The sequence below is a fragment of the Ascaphus truei genome, unplaced genomic scaffold (assembly GCF_040206685.1).
Source record: "Ascaphus truei isolate aAscTru1 unplaced genomic scaffold, aAscTru1.hap1 HAP1_SCAFFOLD_1976, whole genome shotgun sequence".
In the NCBI taxonomy this organism is placed as follows: domain Eukaryota; kingdom Metazoa; phylum Chordata; class Amphibia; order Anura; family Ascaphidae; genus Ascaphus; species Ascaphus truei.
In genome coordinates this window covers 6,945-13,575 of record NW_027454882.1, presented here as the reverse complement: position 1 = coordinate 13,575, position 6,631 = coordinate 6,945, and the positions used below count along the sequence as shown (strand labels likewise).

The following is a 6,631-nucleotide window of genomic DNA, read 5'->3' as shown; positions in this document are numbered from 1 at the left end:
ATGCTTGGATCAGAGCTGCTTGTGTGGAGAGGTATATGTGCATGCTTGGATCAGAGCTGCTTGTGTGTAGAGGTATATGTGCATGCTTGGATCAGAGCTGCTTGTGTGTAGAGGTATATGTGCATGCTTGGATCAGAGTTGCAGTGTGTGTAGAGGTATATGTGCATGCTTGGATCAGAGCTGCTTGTGTGTAGAGGTATATGTGCATGCTTGGATCAGAGCTGCTTGTGTGTAGAGGTATATGTGCATGCTTGGATCAGAGCTGCTTGTGTGTAGAGGTATATGTGCATGCTTGGATCAGAGCTGCAGTGTGTGTAGAGGTATATGTGCATGCTTGGATCAGAGCTGCAGTGTGTGGAGAGGTATATGTGCATGCTTGGATCAGAGCTGCTTGTGTGTAGAGGTATATGTGCATGCTTGGATCAGAGCTGCAGTGTGTGGAGAGGTATATGTGCATGCTTGGATCAGAGCTGCTTGTGTGGAGAGGTATATGTGCATGCTTGGATCAGAGCTGCTTGTGTGTAGAGGTATATGTGCATGCTTGGATCAGAGCTGCTTGTGTGTAGAGGTATATGTGCATGCTTGGATCAGAGCTGCTTGTGTGTAGAGGTATATGTGCATGCTTGGATCAGAGCTGCTTGTGTGTAGAGGTATATGTGCATGCTTGGATCAGAGCTGCTTGTGTGGAGAGGTATATGTGCATGCTTGGATCAGAGCTGCTTGTGTGTAGAGGTATATGTGCATGCTTGGATCAGAGCTGCTTGTGTGTGTAGAGGTATATGTGCATGCTTGGATCAGAGCTGCTTGTGTGTAGAGGTATATGTGCATGCTTGGATCAGAGCTGCTTGTGTGTAGAGGTATATGTGCATGCTTGGATCAGAGCTGCTTGTGTGTAGAGGTATATGTGCATGCTTGGATCAGAGCTGCTTGTGTGTGTAGAGGTATATGTGCATGCTTGGATCAGAGCTGCTTGTGTGTAGAGGTATATGTGCATGCTTGGATCAGAGCTGCTTGTGCTGGTGATTACTTTTGCTGTTCTTTGCCTCACGGAATACATGTTTGGTAGATGTGAGTCCCCCTCCTCTTTTATCAATTTTTCTTCCCTTGTTTTTAACCCACAGTAATACATTTGTATTGTTATCACTTTCTTGGCATGCCCGTGTGCTTCTTCATAAGGATGCTTTTTTCGTTGTAATACATATCCATTATCCTTTAGCACCACTGTCCATTGTTATCTTAATATATAAAACTAGCTGAGAAACCCGGCGTTGCCCGGGATGTGAAGTGTGAATAAGTATGTGTAAATGTTGTATGTGAAAGTTGTAATGTGATGCCAATGTTATGCAATATTAGTTAGAATTGTGTTTGTAAATCAACAGTAGTAGAAAGCACATGTATATGAGGGCAAATGTTTGAAGTGTATGTTAGTTGTTACGGTAGTTATTTTTGAAAATGTTATTGTTGGAAATGCTTCTTGAAAGATGTGAATGTCCATTGTTGAGAGGAGTGTATTTGATGTAATGTTAAAGTGTGTGTTGTAAAATAATGTAGTAATAAAAGATGACAGTAGTGTATTGAGTGTCTTTAATTTTTTTGTAATTTCTTATGGCAATATGTAGAGTTCATGGAAATTGAGGAAAGTCAATGTTAATTGTAATGCTAGCTGATAGACCCGGCGTTGCCCGGAATGTGAATGGATAAAATAAAAAATAATGTTGTTTATAATAAAAAGTATATGAATGAAATACAATGAAAACAAAGAGTAATATATAAAATTTGTAAAAATATTTTATTGTCGTTGATGAAGAATAAAAAGTGGTATATACATTTGTAATAAACATATGTAAGAGTCCATGTGATAATAATTGGTATAGTAATAAATGATAGTTGTTATTAAATGCAAGTTGATAATAGAAAATTAATTGTATGTGTGAACATACGTTGTCATCCAGAGGAAGGCAAAAAAAAAACCGTATTAAGGTGAAAAAAGAATTCCTTCCTGACTCCAAGAATTGGCAATCGGAACAATCCCTGGATGAAAATCCGTGATATGTGTGTGTAAATGTAAAAGTAGTGTTGTAGTAAATGTAATTTGATGTGTGTAAGAATGCTAATAGTAAATGTTTATTGTAATGCTTGTTTATAAACCACATTTTTGGTAGATCCATTTGGAGCAAATATATATAAGTCATGGGATGAGCCTACTCTAGAACATGCGACATATAACTGTCCATGGGAGAAACATGGTGATTGTAAGTTGATTCCAGTGAACTTAATTGACTGTCCTTGTGATTTGTTGATGGTTATAGCAAATGCCAGTCTGATTGGGAATTGTAGGCGTTTGAAATTGAAGGGCATGTCAGTAGGAATGAGTGGAATGCGGGGTATGAAGACATCTTCTCCTGTGGCCTTTCCTGTTAATATAGTAGCTTCAATGAGGTTGGGCATTAATGTTTTGATGCAGAGTCTTGTTCCATTACAAAGGTTAGGTGTGTTGAGATTGCGAAGTAGCATGATGGGTGTTCCAATTTTAATTCGAAGGCGATGTGGTGGCATTCCAGGCGGCTCAAGTGAGTTAAGAAATTCAGTGGGATAGTTAACGGCTTCATCATTATCTACGACGGTATCTATGGACTTGTATTCTGTAATATTTCCTGGAATCATATCTTGTATTTGATGATTAATGTCATTAACGCAATTATTTTTTGCTGCAAGTATGGCTCGTTCACATAGCCATTGGTGATTGTTATAATTTTGTATGATGTTTGGATATACGTGATGTATGAGGTCTGTAAGTGATGTCATCATGTGTGCAAATTGTGTTGGAAAATCAATTTCTCCAGATAAGTTAGTAGGTAAAGTACCTTCACCAATTTGAAGAAGCTTGTTTGCAAAATCTTGAGTATTAGATTCTCCTAAAAGTTGTACTCGCATATTTGTAGTTAAAGGATAATGTTTAACATTGTGCCATAGATGAGAAGATTTAAGGCATGCATGAAGTTCATCTGCAGGTGTTGATCTTGGTATAACAGGAAGTGTTTGTCTGAAATCACCAGCTAAAAGTATTACAGCTCCTCCCATGATGTCTTGACAGTTACGTAAGTCCTTTAATGTTCTATCAAGGGCTTCAAGTGATTTTTTGTGAGCCATTGTACATTCATCCCACACAATAAGTTTGCAAGTTTGTAGTACACGTGCTTGTCCAGAATTTTTTGTTATATTACATGTTGGGTTTTCTTCATTGGCAATGTTTAGAGGTAATTTAAGAGCAGAGTGCACAGTTCTTCCTCCATCCATAAGAGTGGCTGCAATTCCAGATGATGCAATAGCAAGTGCTATGTTGTGTTCCATTCTAATTTCTGCAAGGAGTAAGTTGATGAGAAATGTTTTTCCTGTTCCCCCTGGAGCATCAAGGAAAAGAATGGCACCTTGTTCCTTTGTGATGTGAGACATAATGTTTTGGTATGTTTGTAATTGTTGTGGAATTAACATAGGTTTTTTTGATGCAACATAATTTTTAAGATGTATAATATTGTAGTTTCTCTCACGCATAATGTCTGAATTAAGTATATCGCGGTGGTGACGTTCAGGAGATTGTACTCCTAATTGAAGTAGTGTTTTGTTATTAATAGCTAGGCATTTATCTTCTAACAAAATGAGTACTTCGTTGTAAATTTCTGGAGAAAAATGTAAGTGTAGTGTTGGGTTGTCTGTTTGTGCTTTTGCCAGTATATCTTCACTCATGTAGTCTTTGTAGGTATCCCATAGAGTGTTAGGGTTGGATGGGTGGCAGGTGGTAATGATAATAGCAAAAAGGTTTCTTATTTTATTAGGTAAAGAATGTAAAACAGCTTCTGATAAAGTAGTATTCCAGTGTTGATCATCCTCTAGTAATCCAAGTTTTTGGCAAGCTTCGCGATAAGTTTGACAAAGGTGTCCATCCACAGTTTTGAGATGTGTAAAAGAAGTTGGTCCTGGAACATTATGAAGTAGCATTCTAAGAAAGAAGCATTCAGCGTTATTTGGATGAACTGTATATACACGACCCAATGCTTCACTTTGTACGGCGTCTTCTCCTGTAATACGTACTCCATGTTTCCTTTTGTTAAAAATTTTAGTAGATGAATTCCAAGTGTAATATTTAGGAATGTCAGGATATAGTAATGTCTTAGCAAAAGAGTCATTTTGACACAATTGAAAGAAGGCAGTTAAAGTTGTGTTTGGTGGTTGAGCTGCAAGTGAGTGAGCGTTATGAGGTGTGAAGTATACTCTTTGTCCATTTTCTAAATGAACTGTTAAGTGAACAACAGTTGGATGACGTTGGTGAATTGGAAAAGACAAAATCCTCCAAACGGCTTCATTACTACTAATATATCGTCCCAACTGATATAGTGAAATTTCATCTTTGATCTTGTCGTTAGTGATGCCAAAAATGGCCATGTCGCTTCCTTTGTTGACATACTTGCAAATGTATTTAATAGATTTAACAGAATTACAGTATTCTACATTAATGTGTGCGTTAAAAGTTTTAGAAAGTAGTGGAGAATATGGAACAATCCATTTGTTGTCGACTTGTATATTAGTGTTGTTTCGAAGATGTATTGTTGCTGTATATCCACCATCTGATGGAGCACGTCTTGTATTTAGTTGGAGGGGTGGATTTGGGGGGTTTGTAGAATTGTGAAAGCCGGTACTGTTGATGCCTGTAAAAAGAAGGAAAAAAGTTAATAAATGTGTGTTTGTAGATGTAAATGTGAATGTTAGTGTAATTGATAAATGTGTATTGTAAATTATGAAAAGTAAAAATGAGATGTAATAATGGTGTATATGTATGTAATGATTTAATAATGCTGTAATGTATGTAATAAAAAGTTTAATATGTGTAGTTATGATGTAAATTAAATTGTTTTAGAATGCAAAGATGAAACGTAATAACTTACCTTGTGTGAGTGTAATTTTTCCTGTGCTGTGTTGAAGTAGAAAAAATACTTTAGTTGTGACCTGTGAAAGTGTGTAAAAGAAAATAGTTATGTGGGTGTGGTGGTGGTAAAGGTGGGTGGGTGCTTTGTTGTTTGAAGAGTAATTGTGGAATAGGAAGGGTAGGGGTGTGAGGGAACATGAATGTTGTTTTGTTGGTTGTGTTTGGTGAAGAGAAAGTGTGTGTGTGTGTGTGTGTGTGTGTGTGAACGATGTGAGTGTGGTGGTGTTGAAAAATGTAGTGTGTGTATGTTGAAACAATATGTATTTTGTAGACGTGTGAAAGTGTGTAAAAAAGTGTTTGTATGGGGGTGTGTGTTAAAGGTGGTGTAATAGGAATTGTGGTTGAAGAGGAAGGTGGATGGGTGTGTGTAATATGTGTAGGTATGATGTAAATAAAATTGTTGTAGAATGCATACATGAAGATTAATAAGTTACCTTTTGTGAGTAAAACTTTTCCTGTGCTGTGTTTACGTAGAAAAATAGTATTTGTTGTGACCTGTGAAAGTGTGTAAAAGAAAATAGTTATGTGGGGGTGGTGGTGGTAAAGGTGGGTGGTGTAATAGGAAGGGTAGGGGTGTGATGGAAGAGGAATGTTGTTTGGATGGGTGTGTTGTGTGTGAAGGATGGCTGTGTGGTGGTGTGGGAAGAGGAAGTGTGTGTGGGTGGGTGTGTGTAAAGAGGAAGGGTGTGTGGGTGGGGGTGTGCTAAGAGAAAGGGTGGGTGGGGGTGTGGGAAGAGGAAGGGTGGGGGTATGGGAACAGGAAGGGTGGGTGGGGGTGTGGGAAGAGGAATGGTGTGTGGGTGGGGGTGTGGGAAGAGGAAGGGTGGGTGGGGGTGTGAAGAGGAAGGGTGGGTGGGGGTGTGTGAAGAGGAAGGGTGGGTGGGTGGGGGTGTGTGAAGAGGAAGGGTGGGTGGGGGGGTGTGAAGAGGAAGGGTGGGTGTGTGAAGAGGAAGGGTGGTTGGGTGGGGGTGTGGGAACATAAATGAAGAGTGGGTGGGTGGGTGGGTGGGAAGAGGAAGGGTGGGTGTGTGGTGGTGTGGGAACAGGAAGGGTGGGTGGGTGTGAATAGTAAGGGTGGGTGTGAATAGTAAGGGTGGGTGGGTGGGGGGGGTGTGAAGAGCAAGGCTGGGTGGGTGGGGGTGTGTGAAGAGCAAGGGTGGGTGGGTGGGGGTGTGGGAAGAGTAAGGGTGGGTGTGTGGGGGTGTGGGAAGAGTAAGGGTGGGTGGGTGGGGGTGTGTGAAGAGTAAGGGTGGGTGGGTGGGGGGGTGTGAAGAGTAAGGGTGGGTGGGTGGGGGTGTGTGAAGAGTAAGGGTGGGTGGGTGGGGGTGTGTGAAGAGTAAGGGTGGGTGGGTGGGGGTGTGTGAAGAGTAAGGGTGGGTGGGTGGGGGTGTGTGAAGAGTAAGGGTGGGTGGGTGGGGGGGTGTGAAGAGTAAGGGTGGGTGGGTGGGGGTGTGTGAAGAGTAAGGGTGGGTGGGTGGGGGTGTGTGAAGAGTAAGGGTGGGTGGGTGGGGGTGTGTGAAGAGTAAGGGTGGGTGGGTGGGGGTGTGTGAAGAGTAAGGGTGGGTGGGTGGTGGTGTGTGAAGAGTAAGGGTGGGTGGGTGGTGGTGTGTGAAGAGTAAGGGTGGGTGGGTGGGGGTGTGTGAAGAGTAA

The 6,631-nt window shown here is 41.0% G+C and overlaps 1 long non-coding RNA gene across 1 annotated transcript; it reads right to left on the bottom strand.

Moving 5' to 3' along the window:
- Positions 1-1,802: 1,802 nt before the first annotated feature.
- LOC142477131 (uncharacterized) lies at positions 1,803-5,683 on the bottom strand. The gene is made up of 3 exons (XR_012792186.1): positions 5,416-5,683; positions 4,941-5,001; positions 1,803-4,703 (listed from the first exon to the last, which is right to left on the bottom strand). It is a non-coding gene; the product is annotated as an uncharacterized LOC142477131 (long non-coding RNA).
- Positions 5,684-6,631: the final 948 nt, after the last annotated feature.